Source organism: Papio anubis, chromosome 2 (genome assembly GCF_008728515.1).
Source record: "Papio anubis isolate 15944 chromosome 2, Panubis1.0, whole genome shotgun sequence".
In the NCBI taxonomy this organism is placed as follows: Eukaryota; Metazoa; Chordata; class Mammalia; order Primates; family Cercopithecidae; genus Papio; species Papio anubis.
Window position 1 is genome coordinate 686,786 of NC_044977.1, and position 23,543 is coordinate 710,328.

Genomic DNA, 23,543 nt, shown 5'->3' on the forward strand with positions numbered 1-23,543 from the left:
GAAGTGTTGGTCAGAGGGTACACAGTTTCAGTTATGCAAAATAAATAAGATCCGAAGAGACACTTTATAGGGCCTATTAGCAACACTGTGTTGTACAGTTAAAAACTTGCTTAGAGGTTAGATCTTATATTAAGTGCTTTTAGCCGAAAAGTTAAAAAAGTGGGGGAGTGACAGTAGGACAGTTATGACATCATTAGTGATGATACTATGGTAGTTTCATGATGTGCATTTATCTCCAAACACATCAAGTTGTATCATTAAATATCCACAGCACTTTTATTGCCAATCATGCTACAATAAAGTGATCACAATGTTTACCAACCATTCTGTGAAGTGGTCCAAAGGCGTGCACGGCACACATAGCTCCACTGGAGCTTGGCAAACTCAACATTCCCACCCCAGAACCCTTTTTGGAAATCTGATCTTCCACCACACCCAGGCACATCTCTAGTGTTTCTATAGTTCTAAACCGATGATAACACAGCCTAGATCCTGCATCATCTGGCCTCTTCTACCCTTATAAATTTATTCTCATCCTTCTTACACTCCATAACCCAGCCACAGGGAACTCCTTTTCAGTACTAGCATGAGCCATGCTTTTCTAACCCTGGGCCTTTCCACCTGCCATTCAATTTGTCTAAAATAGGATTCTGTCCTTTTTTTTTTTTTTTCTTGATCACCACCCCTTCACATAGTTAATGTGTATTTTGCCTTTTGACTTTCCCAAATTAGATGTTCTACTTAAAATACAGGAGTGCATAGGACCTGGATATACTAAAATTATTCATTGTGTATCTGAAATTGAAATTTAACTGGGCACCTTTGTATTTTTATTTGCTAAATCTAGCAACTCTACCCATGGACCTATACTGTCCTCTCATAACATTTTCACACCTGTAATTACTTCTTCAATACCTGTCTTTTCTGAAACTTTGAAGATCCACGATGTAGCAAGTGTGTGTGTGTGTGTGTGTGTGTGTATTCTTCACCATGGTATATCCAATGCCTAAGATAAAACTGCTAAGCATGTAGTAGTCACTCATAAATTTAACATGACCAAATTAATGAACTCTATTCTATGCTTAACGTACCTGTTTACGTTTCTAGACTATGAGTTCCTCAAGAACAGAGATACCTTTTGTGCCCAAAGCCAAAGCTCAGTGCCTATAACACCCAAGAAATGAGTTGGCCAGAGCAAAATCTCCCTCACGTTTTCTTTGAAAGCCACTGGGAGAGGCCCCGGCATGTTTCCGTCATGTTTGTGAGGTGTTCAGCTTACCTCGTTTGGGAAGAAAACAGCTGTAATAAGGACAAAGAGCTTAGGCATGTATGAGTTTTTAGTCCCAGTTTCCCAGTCAGCATCAATTATTTGGGTAAAATTGAAACACTTACTGGTTTATTAATACCTCTGTTTCCTTTAATTCTTTTATATAAGAAAGGATGAAGCTGAAAAGCATGAAGATGGTCAAGTGTTTGTGTGTATGCACACAAATGAGTGTTTAGACCATTACAACACAGGCAGCAAGTTTAAATGTGGATGAAGAGAGGAGAGGAGAAACCCGGTTTCTGAAAAGGTTTGGAAAACTGTGTTAAGTGAAAGAGGTTAGGGATTTGTAGCTCTGGCAAATGTTATTTGAGTATTTGACTAGTACCACCTTGACCATATCTCCTGGAGAAAATCACCTCTAAATTACCCTCTCGCTTTAAAATTCAATGTGCCTCAGATATAAAGTATACTCACAATTAAGAATCACAAGAGTAGCCAGCAAAGGAAATAGCCAGGGAATAGTGAGGAGCCTGGGATGGTTACAGAGATTGGAACTCTGGGGAAATATGGAAAGAATGCAAAAATGATCAACAGACATCTGCATCCTACAGAGTTCATAGAGGGTGAAGAAGACATGACCACTGGGTCTAAAAAAATAAAATGACCCTTTTTCCCATAGAGAATTTCATTCAAGTGCTTGGTCACAAAATTAGACCATGAGGGAGAGATACATGCAATCTGAAGAATTTTGACATTTAAAAGGAAACAAATACGAGACAGTGGGAAGCAGGCTTAGATGACAGGGGTGATTTTTATTGATTCTGTGTGCTTTTCTTTCTTTTAAAATATGTAATTAAATGTGCTTGTCAGTAGAAGGATAGATTAGTATATTTCAAAGGAAGGGAAACTGAAGATTTTAGGAACTTAAGGTTCACAGAATCTCTGAAGGAAATGGGAGAGTGATGAACTTCAGAATGCTGATTTTACACAGGTAGAGAGAAATAGATTTCGGATATCACTGGATGGTTAAAGGGCATATCCAGTTGTGTGTGAATGAAGTTACTCACCGTGACAGTGAGAGCACCACAGAAGAGGAATTAGATCCAGAAAGAAGACACAGTGCACCTAACTGCTTACTTAGCAACACATAGAGACACATTAAATATGCTGTGTTGTGCTAATATATGTTTTCCTATGAGCTGACTATCACTCTATACTCTCAGCCTGATTGTGCTAGTCAAAACTGATCAGCGAGCATTAGCATTCTACAATACAAACGCCCTTCACAATGCGGGATTTACGTGATTCTCTTATTAGGTGTGTTTTGCATCGGGGCTATTTCCGCTGCTGTGTCCTGGCTTTCTGACATTTATTATGCATTCTGATGAACAGTTTTGACCTTTAATGCCTAAAAAAAAAAAAAAACTCACTTGCAACTGATAGTCCTGGAGACCGCAGGAAGAGGGGGAAGGGGGAAAATATCATGTTGGATGTAAAATGATAGATATAATCTGGAGAGCTATCAATGAAATGGTGAAAATATGATAATGACGAGCAGACACTGGAGGGTTCCTGGATGTACTTTAAAATTTTGAAGACTACTGCAAATGTAAGGACAGCAAAGCAGGTTGTCAGAAATAGACCTGTGGCTGCAAAATATATAACTTAATTCATGAATAATTTCATGGGGTTTGAAGAAAATGGAAGAACAATTCCCAGTTGTGATGTCAGGAGAGCAATTCCATACATTGCCAATTCACTAAGAGAAGAATGTGTTTTATCAAATACCACCCACAAAATTGATAATCATTATTAAATAATACATTTAATACATTTTGTAGCTCCCTATGAATTAGGATAAATGCTTATTGTAATTGTAGTCTTGTTGTTTAAAGATTACAGTTGTATTTTTTGGCAAAGTAATCTGATTTTAAAGCTCTCTCTTTAAATAAGCAGGCTTCCTTTTCAGATTTCTTCCAAGAATCTGGTTTTTCAATGACTGTCTTAGCACAAACATCTTCATCAGTCACATTGATTAGTATGTATCTCTCCTCTTCAGTTTTAGACACTGCAAACCCACCCTTGAATGTAAATACGTTACTTGTGTTTTTAGAATTTACAGGTTTAAAAATAATAGATACTATCAGGGGAATGTGTGAGCAATACATATATAGATATAGATTAAATTTCAGATATATAACTAGTTTTAATGCTGTGAAATGGATGACTTTTTTCTCAGTTTATGTTTATGGTACAAAATAAGGAAGCAGGTGGTATTTCTGCTTCAGTAGTCTGTGTCTATTCAGCAGGAAATATTAAAATATAGAAGACCTCATAAGTTCCATCTGCCCACATACCTGGTTTCAAGTCTTCCACCAGGTTCCAGACATTCACACTGAACATCTTTGTAATGAATCCATCACGTAAGACCAACCCGTAAGGAGCGTAATGCTGTGGATTCCTCCAAAAGAGAAAGCAGACGAATGTATCATTATATTGTATATTTTTATATTGTGGAGAAATATTTAGGAAAATATAATTTTAAGAGACATTTTAAAGAATTCTATATGAAAGATTTGAAATCATCTTCGAGAATTTTTAAAGATCATCAGCACTATTCATCAATTTTGAATGTTAAAGATTGTTTCATTGATAAAAGGAGAGAAAAAAATGCTTTTTAGAGTCGTGATACTATGAAAATACTTTACTACTTAAGGAGTTGGTTTTTGCTTTTCTAGCACATTCTAACACTATAGTCTAACAGACACAAAAAAAGTGAGTTTTTTTTCTGTAAAACAAATACATTTCATAAAACTTCAGATAAACTAAAAGTTTATATATTAGATTAGGTTTACATTTGACTACTATTATTAGTGGGCAGAAAATACTTGGATAGAACTTTGAGATTAATATTTTTTTGAGTTGAGCCAAGTGAAGTGATCATACGGGAAGTGTCACCTCCTGAAGCTGGTTCCGTGACCTTACTTCCCCCTTGTGAGCTGCCGATGGTGACCTTCATGGTAGCGGGACTGACCATCTGGCACCAGCTGCTTTAGCACTTCAGCCCCAGCTGCCTAGAGTCGTGTCTCTAGTCCATAGATACATTTCCTCTCTGACTTCTCACCTAGAGTGATAAGACTGCAGGATTCAATTCCAAATTCCAACACGTTGTAGGAGGAAAGTAATAAATTAAGTCTCTCCTTAGGAAAACATTTGTTGACTTCCTAATATATACCTATCATATATTAATTAATTCTTCTGGATCCAAACATTAATAAGATAGCAAGCATTACCATCCCAGAACTCACAGACCAGTGGGCGCGGGCGCACACACACACACACACACACGCACAGTCAGTCATACTCAGGGTCTTAGTAACAATACAGTGTTTTGTATATGCTGTGTCCAAGCTCTGTACCTAGTGCTCACAGGGGTGGAAAGAAGGGAGTACTTATTCTTACGTGGGTAAAAAGCGACAAAAGGAATAGCTGTGTTCTAACATTTGTGGAATACCCATTGTTAGGGTTTTTATGTGGATGGAGACAGTATTTTAAAGCACTTAGAACAATTCCTAGTGCTACATAATTATTGGTTCAATAGATAAAACTTTTATGGCTTTGAGAATACATTCTAAATTTTACTTCTTGATGATCTGGTTTGGTATGATAGCATAATATGGAATGGTTTGGCATACATCAGAAAAATGTATGTTATCCTTCCAGAGGAGAATTTGGGTCTTCCATAAAAGCAGTAAATGTTAAAAGCAAACTAAGTAGAACATTTCATAGCCTCTCTTGGTCCAATTTAAATTTAATGAGCTCTTAGTAGAACTGAGTGTATCATCCTCATAAACTTAGAGGCACAAGGTTTGCAGAAACTGCAACTTCAACATTCTTCAACAGTAAATATGACTATAAATCAGGGGGCACATTTATTTTCTTCCAGGGCTCTGGTCTTTTGCCATCTGCTAGCATGGCATCTTGCCCATTTGGAACACTGTCAGGTTATGTAGGATAGAGGTGTTGCCTTCCTAATCTGCTCCTGACTCAGGACTGACCCAATTGCTTTGGGACATGGTGAGGGTAAGAACAGCAATCAAAGTAACAAACAGCACAGACGGTTCGGATTCCTGGACAACCTGGCCAGGACACAGGGACACTGGGAACACAGTGAGCCTTTGTTCACTGCACCAATAGGACGTGATTAGGCACAGAGGTGAGGCAAAGGGGATCTGTCCTAGTTAATTACAGAAGACATTCGGGTCTCTGGTTTTTCCAGAGTTGCCAGGTAGGCTTGGAGATACACAGTTACTCAAAACCCCAAATACCTTCTGTGTTTCTTCTGTAGAATCGATCAAGGTTTCCACCCACTACCTTGGACAGGGTAGATCTCATAAGGCCACTTCCCTGAAACTGTAATAGTCTCTTAACTTTGCCCTTACTTTACAATATTAATATGAAATAAAAGGTACTTTGGTCCTTTCAGTCAGTTAGTATGAAAACACATCGTCATTTAGTGATCACAACTATGTAAAAACTCAATACTCCCTTTTCAGAGTATCTCACAAATGCCAGCTGCTTTTACACTGATTTATCCCTTTTCCATAATCTTTGTGTTTTTTTAATCAGAAGCCTATTTTCATTTTCTTCTATTTGTTTTTAAGGCGCTGTTAGATAATATTGTCTTCGGCTCCATATCGATAGGTGCTAACTCAGCGGAATTGTTAAGGACATTGGGGAAAATGGGAATTTACCTCTTGGTCAGTCAGGCTCAGAGGAGAATGTTAGATGACTGATATCGTTTGCTATCCTTATTGCCACATATATGTCTCAGTTATTTATTTTACTATTCTGGATACTTTTTGTGTTCCCTTTTCAATATATTATTCGTCTTCAATTAAATTAAAACTAGGAATTACTGCCGGGCGCGGTGGCTCACGCCTGTAATCCCAGCACTTTGGGAGGCCGAGGCGGGCGGATCACGAGGTCAGGAGTTCGAGACCATGTGGTCCCAGCCACTCGGAGGCTGAGGCAGGAGAATGGCGTGAACCCAGGAGGCGGAGCTTGCAGTGAGCCGAGATGGTGCCACTGCACTCCAGCCTGGGCAACAAAGCGAGACTCCGTCTCAAAAAAAAACTAGGAATTACTACAAAACAATTACATTTAACAAAAGACTATTATTTCAGTCATTCTTCAACAGTTTTATCAACAGTATTGTAATTTTCTATCTAATCATCACCATTCTTCCTTATACTTGAGTAGGTTTTGCTGATCACAAAAATGTTTACATTCACACCTAAAAAATAAACTTTGTGTTTATCTCTGAGTTTTACTGAAAATTATGGTTTTAATTATTATAGTTTATTATTACATAATTTATAGTTTATTAATATTCTATGTTATATTAATATAGAATTATATAATTCTAATATATGATATAATATTATAATATTCTATGCTATGATATATTATTAACTATGAGGCATAATTGATAATTTCAATAAGCAGCAGAATTCGGATATGCTATTCAAATTTTTTTTATGAACTACCTCTGGCTATTCAATCATTTTATTTTTTTCAACACTTATTGCAGACCTGCTATGAACTATTCATAACACACACAGATAAGTAATCAAATGATATGTTGAGCATCATATTCAGGTTTTTATTTAACAAAATTTTGTATTGAAAACACAAAATGTTGTTTAATAAATGTTGATTAAACATAAAGAAATGTAGAAATAACATGGTTATTCAGGCATGAATACAAAGTCATGGATATCAGGACCTTCTGACAGTGTCACCCATGCATGCTGGATCTAGATTATTTTAGAAATCAGGTGTACTTATAACTAACTTCCTTCTAGGCTTAACTATGTGCCCACAACTTATTATTTACATAACAGATAAACCTAAAGGTTCACAACAGTACGTAAAGTTTTACAGATTCAATATTTGCAGATTAATATTACAGGAAACTCCACTAGCCCTATCATTTTGGGTTTCTGATATTAAAATAATAAAGCAACTTTTAAATGGCACATTTTTCCCTGGATGGAGCTTGTGTTCTATTTTGATGATTTACATCAGTTTATTTATGAAAATCTCTGTAAAAACAGTAATCATAATTATTTTTCTTTTCAACCCCAGTGTTTAACTCATACTTAAAGTACAGATACTGCATGCTTAGTAGTTGTTCAGCCAACAAATAAACCAGCTGGAACACTTTGTGTATATGTTATTTGGAAAATAATGCTTAAAAAGTCTTAGAGGCTTATTATACATATTTAAAATATTCCAATTATTTATTTTGTAGAATCTTAGCTTTTAATTAGTGAAATTATGAAACTCTCTTACTGTTTTTGAACTAAGTTTTCTCAAACTAATTAAAGAATATCCATTTATAGATATTGCATGAAGTCAACAGTATAACTATGTTATAAGGGGGTTTTGTTCATTTAATAAGTCAGCAGTAGAAGGAAGCGTTTACCTTATTTCTGAGAAACTGAAAATGTCAGAAACCTTTGAACAGTGTAAAAGTTGATAAAGAAACAAACCATTGTTTCAAGAAGTATACTGCCTAAATATACCTGCATCTTTGGTTTTATGAAAGCATAACACAATGGCCTTTTATTTTTCAGCAGGAAAAATTCAAAATTAATTTTAAAATATATCCAACCCTTAGTAATTAGATATTTTTGCAATCTTTTTAAAAATTAACATACATAGTAGTTTCTAAGAATTCTATAATGACTAAAAAGTAGTCTTATAATATTAAGAAATACATTTATGTGTTTAAAATCTGATGAATCACAAATGTGGCAATGTTTTAAATTTATAAGAAAGACACTATAACATGTAGTATGGTTGAATAAAACATGAATGCTATAGTAAATCTGAGGCCTTCATATTTATGACTATACTTTGTAAGCATTAATGCCAGTGGATTAAGCTTAGTAGGGCAAAATAATGTGATTAAGTGGTCCCAAGATAATCTTTCGTATAAACAAGCAGAAACATTAATCTGAGAAAATGATCCTTTGCATAAGAAAATATCACTAAATGGAAAGAAATGCTGTTGATGCCAAATTAGTATTTTGTGACACCAAAATGACAAATAAAAAAATAAAGAAGGAGGGTGTTATGCTAATCTGGTACCAAATAAGTTTTATTTGTTTTCTGCTTTTGTCTTAAATATCAAGACCATGTAAATATGTTCATAAATTTATTGCTATCTTAATGCTGGGGGGATTTAAATGTATTTCATTTTATACGAACTACATTGGTTTTTGACATTTTAGGACATTAGAAGGTCAAAAATGAGATACATTGATCTGTGTAAGAAACAGGAGAATGATGCCAAGGCACAGGGGTTAGAGGCTATTACCTAGAATCGTTAGAATCTCACCTATAAGAAAAGGGAGGAAGTTGTGGGACAAAATGGTAATCATCAAAGTTGAGTGTGTCATTTGTGCTGTATGGCATTTGGTCTGCTACAAATTGTATGTTTACAACTTTATAACACAATTTTTAAAAGTCCAAAGTTGGACTTTTGCTTAGATGAGACTAGAGAAGTGGTCTGGATTTTGCAGAGACAGTATATATTCTGCTCTAGTGTTTTATGGCCTCTAGAAAAGTATTTAGAGAAAATGAAGACATTAGCATCAATATTTTATTATTTTCTCCCAAAAGTCCATTTTTATAGCTTATTTTAAGTATATTACTTATATTTTGCCACATAGAAAATTACTGCAAAACTCAGTGGCTTAAAACAGCAAATATTTATTATCTCACACAATCGGTGAGAGTTGGCCACTTCAGATTGTCTTGGGTGGGTGACTCTGGCTCAAGGTCTTTGATGAGGTTGTAGTCAAGATATCAGACAGGACTGCAGTTATCTCTAGACTTTACTGTTTCGAAGATAGCTCATTCACATGGCTATGAGTCGAAGACTTCAGTTTCTCCCTGGCTACCGGGAGGAGACCTCAGCTCCCAACCATGTGAACCTCTCAGGACAGCAGCTGGATTCACTCAGAACTAGTGATCAAAGAGAAGGAGGCAGAAGCCACAATGCCTTTCAAAACCTTGCCTTGGAAGAAATGTACCCTTACTGTTGCTGTATTCTACTGGTCAAATCAAACAATCCTAATACAATTTGAGAGAAACCTGTACAAACACATGCATAACCGGAAAAACAGGGCATTGGGGTTATCTTTGAGGCTATTACAGTGAGAGAAAAAAGAGGAAGGAAAGAAGGAAGGAAAGGAGGAGGGAGGGAGGAATGAAGGAAAAAAGGGAGAAAAAGATGGGAGGAGGGAGGGAGGGAGGAGACTCACCCACTCCAGAATCTTCGCGATCATTTGTTTACATTGGACAAACTAGCATTTAGAAACTGTGACCACCATCTCAAAATACAACTTTATTATTTAAGGTTTGCCAAAGTGCCAATCTTTTTTCCATAATTAGTAAAATAGCTGCAGTCTGCTAGGTTTCTCATCTTTCTGCAGTTAATCGGTCCGAACATTTTCTTATTAATGGGACTACATTAAAAATCCTATACCTTGTAGGATAAGATTTTCTTTCAAAAGGGAATGTAAAGTTATATGGTACTTACATGTTATTTATAAGTTTAAAATGTTACTACTAAGTAAAACCTTAGATTAGAATAGCCAGGTTTAGCAAACAAAAATGCAGTATGTCCAGTGGAATATAAATTTCAGATAAACCATAAACAATATTTAATATAAGTAAATACACTAAATAAGCAATTGCAATAAACATGTAATAAACTTTTATTTATCTTAAATTTACATTTAACTGAGTGTCTAGTATTTTATCTGGCAACCTTATCTTAAATAGCTGTCAATCTACATTTTGAGCAAACATAATGAAATTTAAAATAGTATAAATTCTTTCTATGTGTATTTTTTCTGCATAAGCCTATATTTAAAACAATAAGTACATCAAGTAAAGTAGGTCACATTTATAGTTATTACTCATTAAATTGTATTTGTGTGTGGATGTGTGTATTCCAAAACTTGTGTAAGAAGATGACAGAACAATTGAACAAAGATGTATACGTTGCTGTGTTTACTTGTGAGATTGTTGGTGTCCATGTCCAAGAACATGCATAATAGCCCAGCTTCCATTTCTACAACAGTTCCAATTCTAAAGTCAGTTCCATAGATTGATTTGAACCACTTTAAGGCTTTAGAAATCTTTAAACCTTAAAGACATAATTGCTACTTTAGAATTCACATGTCTATCTATTTTCTTTGAAGTTTGCAAGCTGTGTTTCTCATGACTATTTGTGACGTGAATTTATTTACCCATCTTTGGATTCTACTCCAATACAATCTAGAAGAAAATTAAGAGAAATCCCAGGAAGATGAGCCCAAGCAAATAATAATACAATAGAGCTTATCATTCATGCAGGTGTCCCGTACGTTGCTTTTTATATAGTGTTCATTTAACCAACCTGGAAGGTAACTTCAACTTGACCATACTTTCCTGTTGAGGTCGTAAGTGGGGTGCGCTGGCTCAGATAAGCAATACACAGAATCACTGATTTTAAACTGGAAGGCCAATTTGTTAGCTATGCTCGTCGATCTAGCAATATATCCCCAAGCCGCAAATAAATATGTGAAATGCTATCACTGTAACATTTAAATATTTAACAGCTGTTTACTTAACTCTAGCTCAAAACTCAGTTTGTGTAACAGAATGATTCAATCTTCGCATAAGACTATATGAGTCATTGTGATTTGAAGTTTGGATTCCAAAATCTTTATGTAAGAGATGGTAGTACACTGAAGCTTTTGAAACCCTAATTAACACCAAAAATTTCAAATATAAATAATTTGGTATAGAATGGAGCTAGAATTTGGCATTTTAAGGGAAAACATTTTACATAAAGGAATTACGTATGAATAACGATAAGGGCGATAAGTGAAAAGATACTAAGCAGTATACTGCTCTCTAGTTAGAGCTGGTCACCTCCATCTGGGTTTCCTATATTTGAAAAAACCAATACTAGTTTTCAAGTAGTACTAAGCAGGGAAATTGATATTTAAAGGAAAGAAAATCAACAGATGGCATGGAAGAAAAATTTTTAAATAATTTTAAACACTGTCCCCAAGCCTGCCAATGGTTTGGAAAGTATTTTTGGTTCCTTCAATTAAAATGTCACATGTGAATTTTAAACCATATTGAAAAATATTAGTGTTCTTCTGAATTCTGGACAGATGGTTTAATAAAACAAAAAAGGGATGTTTGAAAATTGTTATACTTACTTGTTATATTAAAAATTCTGAAATTCCCCTTTGTAAACAAAAAGGAAGACTTTACAATGTTTTCCACTTTTGTTTATGCTGTGAGTCTTGTGCTGTACTTAAGTCAATAACGGAAAAATAAAACAAAGAAAAAAGATGATATTGCTTCTAAAATATTGCCTGCTACTGCTGGGTGTCTACCCTTTTTCCATGTCATTAGCAGTTGTTTAATTATGCCAACAACATGTCTGCCTCTTGGATAGATCATTATGCCAGTTAACTTCTTCTAAGCCTTCAGACATTCAATTCATTATGACAACAAGGGAAGGGTACTGCTGCCCTCTAAAATGTAAGTGTGCTCTTGAGTGAGCTGAGTTCTCTCAAGGATGTAAGACCCATTGCAAAAGGTTAAGCATATACAGTTCCAGGATTGGAATGACAAATTTTATGTCTCCTAAGAACTATAACTTTGTTGGATTTGCAAGATTTTGTGCAAGCCACAGCATTTATAAGACAGGCAATATTCATTCTTGAGAAAAAAATTTATATTCTCTGGCAAATGCTGAGCAGAGATTTGTTAGGGGAGCCTATCAATTGAAAATTGTGTAAATATTGGCTACTTACATTTTATCTAAAATATACCGTCCTCAATTGGTATTTTTGCAACAAAGTTCTAGAAGGCACTAATTTGTGCTGTATTTGGAAAATTGTATGTGGAATTGTATGTATGATCCATATCAATTTATTTGTAACCTAACTTGGGGCCACTTTGACTTTTTAATTTTTAAGGTAATCAGCTGACACACACACACACACAATGCACACATATATAATGGTAGCACGTATTTTACATAAAGTAATCCTATAAAAATTATACTGATATCTTTCACTGCTTTACCTAATATGGTAAAGTCATAGACTGAGCAAGTTAAACAAATCAAAATATGATTATTGGTGGAGAGCAACTCACGTGTAAAAATTAGTTTGAAAGATTAAATTCCAGATTGTGTCACAGGGTAATTTATATAAGTGTAACTATACTTGTAACTACATTTTCAAGTATATATCCTATAGGAATAATTGGATGTAAACTTATTAATTTTATGGTTAATGCAGAAACATCTTGAGTCATTTGTATTGTAATTTTTAGTTATTAACTATGGTTTATTTAAATATATACATTCAATGAATAAAAAAATTTAGAATCTATCTAAAACATATGAGATTTTCAGATAAGTGACAGTAAGCCCTGAATTCAAGGCATAAAGGTCACAAGATAAAAGGAAGCAAAGGGATTCTCAGAGAGTCTTTAAAAGTTGTGGTTTGAGAACAACAGGATTTGGGGATTTTTTACACTTCCTGGCTATTTAGTTGTGACTGTGTGTTGCTGCATAAATGACAATGGAGAAAGGATAACTTTTTAAAGGTGTTTTTCTAGAGAATAACCACGAAGAAACAGAACATGTAACTAGCGGGAACCACCATTACTGTTTATTTCACTTACCCACCTACTAATCTAGTAAATATGCATGGAATGCCAACTGCATGACAAGTACTGTGCTAAGGTCTAGGCAATTGTGAATCAAAAGATACAAAGGTCACTGCTCTCAAGGAGTTTAGAAGTAGTGGGAAAACAGAAACAAATGTAAAATGGGATTCTGCTGAAGATTACAAAGAAGAGGTACGAGAGCTGAATCAGGAAGACCAGAGAAGGTGCCCCTAAAGAAATTGACACTGATGTGGACTATGAGAAGTAGAAGATGATGATCAATCAAAGAGCTAAATGATCTTCAGGCAGAGAAGCATGTACAAAGGTGTTCTTGCTTGTAGGGATTATGCCAAGCAACAACAAAATAAAACAAAACAACTGCATTGCTTGTACTCAATGAGGGCAAGTGCCTAGCATAATGCAGATGTGAGACAGTCTACAATTTCTTGTAAAGAAATTGAAGAAAGAGCTAGAAAAATGTAGTTAATTATCTTAGGTCTATTTTTAATATCTGCCTGTCAATGCATGATGAAAGAGTGAGTTAAATCATTTGCTAAGTATTAGAATTTCCTCCTACCCTCTTTCTTTTTCTGTTGACTTGAGGTGATGTATTCTTCACACTCCCACCATGGGGAGTTCATCACATCGGTGGCCCCAGAGAACCTTGCCTTCCAGTATCCATGCCCTTGTGTCATCCTCTCTCCTGAAGCCTGAGCAGGTTCTATGGATTGTTTTACCTAACAGAATGTGGTAGAAGTGACACTCTTCCAGTTCCAGTCCTTCTCCTTAAGAAGAAGTGGCAGCTTCTACTTTTGCATTCTGGGGAACTCTGAACTACCACGGATGAATCCTGTCTCTCCTGCTAGAGAGACTACCTGAAGACGGAGAGGATGGGAAATGATGTGGAGGAAAAGCAAGAAATTCCACTGAACAGCAAGACCTGAGGTCCGGATATACAACCCCAATCAAGTCCCAAGCAAGGATTTTAGAAAAAGTACTTTATTTGAAAGGGGAGTCTAGGAAGCATGGTCAGGGGAATAAGGAAGGAGAAAAAGGAAGGGAAGAAATCTGTGAAGGGTGCTTTACTGAACAGATTTAATTGAAGGCAAGTAAAATACAATTCCTCTCATAGGTCAGGGAAACAGCGTAGAACAATACCTCACTGTTACCCCTTCCAAGAGCAGAAATGTGTTCTGTATCCACCAAATCACCACACATCATTGGTGAAGGGCTGCTCCTGGAATCACTAACCCTCTGACCCTTTCAGCTTGCCCTAATGAGGACCCAGTGTGCCTCCATACCAGAACTCCATGAGCAGGCAGTCACAGGTATTTAAGGAAAACAGTCTTTCAAGGATTAGTAGGTGAGTGCTGACTAAATATCACAGAGCTCTGAGCAGGCTGCCTTCACTGTGAAACACAAACTTCACGTGGCATGTGGCATGTGACAATGTTTATTTGGCCTATTATCCCATCTCTAGCCTAGCTCCCAGCACATATAGCTGAAAACATGCTGAAAATGTGAATATTAACAGTTAAATTTGACTTTTCTAAAAAGGATATATGTTATATTCAATGGGCTTGGTAAATATTAGATACTAGAACTCATTGGGATAAAATTGAAAATGTGGATTCTATTCCCAAAAAAAAAGCCAACCAAGATCCCCTCGTCCTGCCAGAACTACAAATTTTGTGCTCGTTTTCACAAAGCTGGTACTTGGCTGTTTTATATAATATTAAGGCATGATTTTAATTACTTGGATAGAGAAAAGTTCTAGAAGAGTCTCTAAGAAGGCTAGAATATCTGTTGTACTATTCTTCCTTTGCCAACATTCTGGTAAACCCATGAATAATATGTGTCAGTACTTGAACTACTTGAAATGGAAATGGCAGAAATTTAAGACCCACATTTCCTAGTCTTTAATTCAAAGCTTTTATAAAGAAACTGTTGGTCAAAAGAGTATCAGATATTTGGAAGAAGAAAAAAGCCCTTCATTCTTGAAAAGTTGTATATTCAAAACCAGAGGGAAGAACGGTAGTTTTCAGGAGAAGCAGATTGACAGCCTCAGAGTCAAACACCTGCAGAATGAAGCTCGGTTCAGTGTGGAGCTATTACGTTTCCTTGTTGTTACATTCAGTGTGTCCATGTTCATTCCATCAGCAGTTGAATAAAAACTGTGTGAGTGTGTATCCTCCTGGAAAAGAGCAAGGGAGTCCATTTGCATCGGGAGACAATTCTCCCCTTACCTCTTTTAACTATATGAAGAAATGCAAATTCAATGTCAAGTCAATTTTCATGTTAATAATAAGGGGAATAACTTGAAACTTCTTGCCCTAGGCTGGATTGTCTAATATCCAGTCACAGCTGCTAGACTGGCTTTGTCCCACACAACCTGACTTTCACTCCTTAACAGAAAACTTCAATTGTGTTGGTATCTGGCTTTAGTTTAGTAAACGTGCTACATTTAAAGGGACAGAGGAAGGAAGAAAGAAGAGAGAGAGAGAAAGAATCTGAGATCAGGACATAGGGCAGATGGCAGTTGCCTTAGTGGTGTCCACCCCTTACTTGCCTTTCAGGAGAAATACAGTGAACAAAATGGCCAAAGACCGTTTTCTCACAGGGCAGAAGGAAAATGAGTAAAGGCTCTGGATAATCCACAAACTGAGGAACTGAGTTACTAGTTCTTTCAGGAGGTATAGAGAATACCTCAGAACTCAATTCATTTCTTATTGCGAAGTGGTATATTTTTAAGAATGATGGGACAAAAAAACCTAAGGATATGTTGTGTTCATCTGTGTCAAAAACTACCCCAGTAACTTCTCCCTCCATATCCTAATTTAATCAGGATGCTCTCAAGGATGTGTCCCATAAATCTCTCCAGAGACTTCTTCAGACATTTCTAGTTTTTTTGTTTCTCAAGCGGAAAGACAGCAGAGCGCAAAACTACCATGCGTTATTCTTTGCTGTTATTTTAATGGAGATGGCTCTTTACTGGTGGCTCAGGGCAGTACTTTTCCCCGAGCAAATGCTATAGAAGTACAAGCAGCTCACATTACAGTGGTTCTCCTTTATCCATGCTTTCACTTTCTGGTGTTTTGGTTACCTGAAGTCTACTATTGTCAGAAAATATTAAGTGGAAAATTTCAGAAATAAACTATTCCTCAGTTTCAAATTGCATGCTCTTCTGAGTAGCATGATGAGATCGCTCATCTTCCCGGTCCATTCTGCCCAGTTTGTGAATTGCCCCTTTGTCCAGCGTAGCCATACTGTATATACTACCCACTCATTCTTGTTATCGGAGCAACTGTTGCAGAATCTCAGTGTTTGTGTTCAAGTAACCCTTATTTTAATTAATAATACTTTACTAATAATAACTGAATTATTAGTTACTATTACTCTCCACTATGCCTAATTTATAAATTCAGCTTTCTCATAGGTAAGGGTCTTAGTCTGTTTGTGTTGCTATAAAACATTAACCGAAGCTGGGTAATTTATGAAGAAAAGAGGTTTATTTGGTTCACAGTTTTGCAGGCTTTGCAAGAAGCATGGCACCAACATCTACTTCTGGTGAGGGCCTCAGGAAGCTTCCACTCACAATGGAAAGAGAAGGGGAGCAAGCATCACATGGCGAGAGAGGAAAGAAGGAGGAGAGGGGAGGGAGGTGCCAGGCTCTTTTTAACATTCAGTTCTCACAGGAACTAATCAAACAAGAACTCACTCATTACCTGCAAGACAGCAACAAGTCATTCATGACAGAGCCACCCGCATGATCCAAATACCTCCCATCAGGCCCCACCTCCAACACTGGAGGTCACATTTCAACATGAAATTTGGAGGGGGCGAAAATCCAAAATGTATCAGTATGTGTAGGAAAAAACATAGTGTATACAGGATTTGGTTCCATCCATGGTCTCACGCATCTACTGAGAGTCTTAGGATGTATCCACTGAGTGTAAGTAGGGACTATTTTCTAGTGCTGCTGCTACTACTGCTCCTACTATGATGGCTACTACCATAACTACTGTTAAAAATTATCCGAGTGTGTTATAGAACTTCAGGTAAGAGTCACTTAGGTCAGCATGCTTTATATCCCTGCTAAAAATGCCCTTTCTCCAAATGCTGCAGGGTCTACCATGTACAAGATAATCACTAGAAAAGTGAAAACACAGTTTAAATGTCAGCTTCAGTCCAGTTTTCTTTAGTGGCCACCTGCAACAGGATCATCTGAGGTACTTCTTAAAAAGGCAACTTACTGGGAACTACGTTAGACTGACTTCATCACAATCTGGAATGGGGCTTATGAATCTTTCATTTAAACGAATTTTCCAGATATTTCTTGTTGAGTAGAAAATTTGAAAACTTCTGCTGGTCTTTTCTGGAAAAGTTACACATAAGGTTTTGACCTACTTTGATGGAACTTGTAGCAGAATGTTCATACACCAGAAACGGTCAAACATTTCTCCAAATGCTTTTAGATTTTAGAAAATATTATTAAAATGATGATGATTATTATTATTATTTTAGATGGAGTCTTGTTCTGTCCCCCAAGCTGGAGTTCAGTGGCACGATCTCGGCTCACTGCAACTTCTGCCTCCCGAGTTCAAGCGATTCTCCTGCCTCAGCCTCCTGAGTAGCTGGGATTACAGGCATGCACCACCACGCCTGGCTAATTTTTGCATTGTAATTTTTGTATTTTTAGTAGAGATGAGGGTTCACCATGTTGGTCAGGCTGGTCTCAAGCTCATGACCTAGTGATCCGCCCGCCTCGGCCTCTGAAAGTGCTGGGATTGTAGGCGTGAGCCACCACGCCTGTCCTAAAAATTATTTTAAGATAATTACATGTATATTTAAAAACTGTTAAATATCTTTAAAAATCTAGTAATCACAAGATGCAACGTAACTCATAATTCCAAATATTTTCCAAAAGGTGTGTATTAGTCCATTTTCATACTGCTATAAAAAACTACCCAAGACTGAGTAATTTTAAAGGAAAGAGGTTTAACTGACTTACAGTTCAGCATGGGTAGGGAGGCCTCAGGAAACCTGCAGTCATGGCAGAAGGTGAAGGGAAAGCAAGGCGTCTTCTTGCGTTTTCTTCACAAGGTGGCAGCAACAAGTGCTAAGTGGAGGGGAAAGAGCCCCTTTTAAAACCGTTAGACTTCCTGAGAGTGCAGCCACTACCGCGGGAACGCCTCGCGAGACTGCAGCCACTACCGCGGGAACATCTCGTGAGAGTGCAGACGCACCCACTATCGCGGGAACATCTCGTGAGACTGCAGCCACTACCACGAGAACAGCCCGGGGAACCACCTCCGTGATTCAATGACCTCCCAGCAGGCCTCTGCTTTGACACATGGGGATTGTGGGGTGAGGGAGTCTATAATTCGAGATGAGATTTGAGTGGGGACACAAAGCCTAACCGTATCAAGGCTTATCTGCATATTTTCACTGAACTGGGATTATAATAATCGTATAGTTATTTTTACCCCTTTTTTACTCAAAATATATGGTAAATATTTACAATGTTACTAAAAATTTTCCTACACACATTTCTAAAGGTTTTATGCCATTTCCTCAAAATTATGTGCAGGCATTTAATAAACACCATTGTTAGATAGGCTTTTTTGTTTTCTCCCTGAGGTTTTTTGGAAATACAAAACATTCAGAATCAATATTCTTTATGACATACTTTTACTTTTGAAAACCATGAAAATATCATTATATACTCTTTACAATTCCATGTTACGATCACAGACTTCAGTTTACTAGCAAAAGAAGGGAAATATATTTTCTAAGTAGTTAATCCATAGAATAAACGTATTTATTACATAGTCCAAGATTATATAAATCATATTTCAAAATTAACTTTCTGAAAGTATAATTGTACAGGGAAGTGCGCATGGACCATCAAATGGAATAAACTCCAAATTGTCGACATTTAATGGAAAGTGTGTATTTTCTAGTGTCAAATGGTATCGTCACTTGAAATCGGACGGAAAACAAGCACAGAGAAATGAAGCTATAGCAAAACTAGGGAAGGAAAAAAAGCTGAGGCACTTAGTAATATTTTAGTAGATATTCTTTTTTGTTTAAAGCCAAGGCAGCTTCAAAATATTCTCCTTTATTTTATAAAAATGATTTTCCAAGCTGAAAGGGTTTTGAAAGAGTCTTTCCAGATGAGCCACTTTCCAGAAAATTATCTTGTGCGTGAATATGGAGGGCAGCAAATTTAAACTCATATAAATAGTCATCGGAGTTTGTCTTCAGAGAGCCGCTCTCTGTACTTCGAATGCAGAGATCTGATATATCTTGCAATTGATAATGAGTTTTAATACAAGGAAATGACCAAAACATCCGCAGTGTGCTCCTGGTTTCCTGAGAGAAAAAGGTATATCTGAGATAATGAGCACCAAGCCCAGTTCACCAAGGGCAAAATCCCTACATTTGTCCTTCCTGGTTAAGGGCTTCTGTGACACCCTGGTGAGGAGAGACTGCTGATTGACAGCAGGTTGTTATCTACCCACAATTTTATAATTTGCTTAATCTATTTATGATCTCTATAACTCTTACTAAACAGTTCCATGGATATTCCTTTCATAGCCATTATAAAATGTAGGCTCCAAGAATCCTTCCGAACATTTTTAAGAAGTACATACAATTGTTAGAACCAACTAAGACTTTCTTCTAGCTAAGCTGTATTAGACCCTTACTCTGAACCAGACTTTACATTGGTTAATCCATATATTTCTCACAATAATGCTAAAAGGTAAACCTAATTACCCCCCGTTTTGCAGATGAGAGCTCAACTCCAGGGTAAAGTACCCACGGCTGTGCTAGTAAGAAGTGGTGGGATCACTAGTGAAAGGCAAGTCTCAATCCCTGTGTCCCTATTCATTATGAACAAGCTGGACCCTAGAAGAAACATCAGCTTTGAGACACTACATTTCATACAAGGGATACATTCTTACCAGAGCAATTTATAAATTGTAAAGAACAATGGAAATACAAATTTCAGTTAAAGTCAATTTTTGAATGATTTTTCATTCACAAATAATAAAGAGGAATATCTTGACTTTTTCATTAATATAATGAACAGGGTTCTCAAAAACATATGGAAATGTCCCCTTAGTAGAAAAAGTGTTTTGATCTTACCAAATATATGTATTTAAAACTATGTATAAATGATATACAGTACATGTTGTACTGTTATGTATTTTTTATAAATTATATCCAACAATGAAAATTAAAAAGGATGAAGTGTATGAGTCAAGTTGAATTTTTTTCTCTCTCCTTCATTTTACAGGGAAACTAGACCATTTTACATACTCCACTGTATAGAACACTAGAATCGATTTTTAGCATTCACAATACGCTTTCTAATGGGAAAAAGATGCTAATCATGGGTGAATGTAAAGAAAAAATTCATGCCTGAGTTTTGCTACCCTGCATGCTGGGGTGGGGGTAGGTCTCTAAATTTATATATTTCATAAGAGTTCTCTTAACCAGACTCGATTTAACTGGGGTTTGCAGGATTTCCTAGAGCTGCTGAATGTGCATGCTTGATTGGCAACTCTCTAGCTACAGTTCCTGCAGTTAGAATTGTATACATACCAAAAATCAGTCGTTTGTTCCCCGCAAAACAGTGTTTAAGTGTTTTGCATTATCTATGATATAATCTTTAGATTTTACTTCTGCATCAGTGAAACTAAATTAGGGAGCACCAAATAGGGCATTTACATTGAAGAGAGTCTTTAAATACTGGTTCAGCATCATTAGGTTGCTCATAAAGGAATCACAAATAAACATTTTAGAGAGGTTGAGTTTATTGCATATATTGGATATTTACAACATAGTAAATATTCCACCTGCTTATATTTGCTACAAATATAGAGATGGGAAAATGTTTTTGACCCTGGAATAAAGAAGCAATAAACAGCTTTACACTACATTAAGTACAAAAGTGAAGTTAAGGAGTCTGATAATTGGAAAAGTCATTTGTTGAAATAATCTTCATCAAGAACATTGTTTCTATTGTAATACCAGATAATATAAATACCCAACACATCAGATGTTTGGAAAAAGGGTAGGTAGATCTCTTTACAAGTATTCTTAGCCCTAGGGTTTTATGTTTTTCAATGCTGATAAAAGTAGAAGACTGGATAACCAAGTAAAAATGGGTTCTGGAATAAAGAATTGCCTAAGAATATAAGTGTTTACAATAAACTCTAAGTGAGCAATTAAAAGAGTGAGAAATTTCAGGAAATTGTGATGTTGAAGATAATTCTCACCTTTAATAAATTTTTATTGCTCATTGAGATTTTAACTTTCATAACTAATTTTCAGTCATAAAATTTATCTCCTCTTTTAATCAAAACTTATTTTTTTCTTAACATGGTTTCTGAAATTTTTAAAGTAAAAGATTTTTAAATCTGGCAGAAAAAGATGATGAAAATTTTAATTTATTCTATTATGTGTGAAAAGGTGGGAGTCCTACTATGTTTCCCAGGCTAGTCTCGAACTCCTGCACTCAATTGATGCTCCAGTCTCATCCTCTCCAGTAGCTGGGATTACAGGCACATGCCACTGCACCCTGCTCACGAAAATTCTAAACAATTGGCTTTGTGATGAAGTTACATGACTTTAAATATTACTGACATTTGTTGAAAGTATTTCTTGCATTCAATATTGAGTTATTCTGTTAATGAAGATATACAAAGAAGATGAAACACTAAAAAAATTTGCAAATTTCAAATGCTTGCATTTGAAATATATTTTTTATTTTCAGTGCTTTAAAAAATATTTTGACATGTTCAAAAACTGTGTGAATGCATTTTTATTAGAGATAGGTTTAAAAAATTTGTAATATACCTGTGATATGATTCATAGTAAGCCAGGTTGTCCTGTGGTAGCATACAACCACAAGATTTGAGTGGCTTCGGATCACAAAGGTTAATTTACCTCTCATTTAATGTCTACAATGGCCACAGATGCCTTTCTAGGGAAGTTGTTCTCCATGTTGCCATTTGGGGTTCCAGGCCTCTTTAGTAGGTTGTGTAACAGGATGAAACACTAGGGAAGTAACACAAAGTTCTTCAGTGCTTTCATCTGAAGGCGACACATGTTACTTGCCATAGAGCTGATCAGAACTGTCATGTGGCTAGTCACGTGGACTCTTCCAGTTGCAAGACAGGATGAGAATGAGGTCTCCTTGTACTCATAAATGATAAATAACTGAATATTGGTAAATACTAGCAATGTCTACTTACATGAACACAAACGGCATTATTTGTTCCTGTTTTTGTAGTAGGTTAGACAGTAACATAACCCTTCTTTTGATTCTTAATGCCACTTTTCTAGACAAGTTGGATAATGTATATTTTGATTGCTCTTTTCCTAGGAAATCTTATCATAGCTGTTCAATCATTAATTTCTAATAATAGTCCATATTTGCCATCTGTGAAATTAATTACTATAGAAGATTTCATCAAACCATGACCTAAGGTGTTGTTCTTGGAGTCATTTAAAATTTTGCTGGGCAAAAGCAATGCTTTTTCTGTTTTATCAGCTGCCCCAGGTGAATGGGGGACAATGATGTGGCCTCCTACTCTGCAAAGAATTTCTATTTCCATTAAGCACTTTGAGGCTAGGGAAAGACATTTTATAAATCATTAAATTATTGTAATGCCATAAGCATTTGGGTTTCTAAATTGTTAGATTCAATCCCTATTCCTCTGAAGTCAAAATAATAATGTCGGAGAGAGGCGTAAGCATGTATGAGTAAGCAAATTCTTTCCTATGGATCATAGGGTGTGAAAATGAGTAGAGGGAAGATGAGACAAAGGATTGCTTAGCAAATTGGAAAAAGCTCCTCTTAGCCGCAAGAAGGTTGTAATATGATCAAGAAAGAGGAGGACCTGTTTGCAATTTTTCCTTGAAAACTCATATCTACCAATTATATATCTTTCTTTATGTTAGATTAAAGACCAAAGTTGTTTCTGGTTTGTTTTGTGTGTGTGTGTGTGTGTGTGTATGTGTGTGTGTGTGTGACTGAATTCAAATGTATCTGAGAATATAAATCAAAACTTGCAAAGGTTGGTCTTTCTAAATATTCCCCTCAACCCCTAATTCTTTGTTGATAGAATATTTTATTGTTATACTATTAAACCTAAGAAATATTTGTATTACTTTGATTTTCTCTTCCAGCTTATTTTTAAAATATCATAAAATCAAATAAACCTTTTGAGTTGGTAATGTGACCTGCTAAACATGTCATGGGCATGCAATTAGTCACCTTTGAATTTTAAAAAACAGCTTACCCTAATTATCCTCTAAATGTATCTGTATTTTGTAATACATCGTTTAGTAGTTACTATTTGGTACTCGGTAGGAAATAGCTCCCCAATTAAAGCTTGATTCCTGAACAGAATGAATGAATTGACTCTACTACAGATAAAGAAAATAAGGCTTAGAGAAATAATGACATTTATGTGCAGTTGCAGATCCCAAAAAGTGCATG

General features: G+C 36.0%; 1 protein-coding gene and 1 long non-coding RNA gene across 5 annotated transcripts in view; one reads left to right on the forward strand and one right to left on the reverse strand.

Moving 5' to 3' along the window:
* Positions 1–18,071, reverse strand: part of LOC103880819 — a 67,470-nt gene extending 49,399 nt beyond the window's left edge. The window contains exons 1-2 of the long non-coding RNA XR_001898580.2: positions 18,039–18,071; positions 3,625–3,728 (exon numbers count right to left, since the gene is read on the reverse strand). This is a non-coding gene — a long non-coding RNA (uncharacterized LOC103880819). The remainder of the gene's footprint in view (positions 1–3,624; positions 3,729–18,038) is intronic.
* Positions 1–23,543, forward strand: part of ROBO2 (roundabout guidance receptor 2) — a 1,748,812-nt gene that overhangs the window by 521,954 nt on the left and 1,203,315 nt on the right. The gene's annotated exons all lie outside the window — the stretch shown is intronic.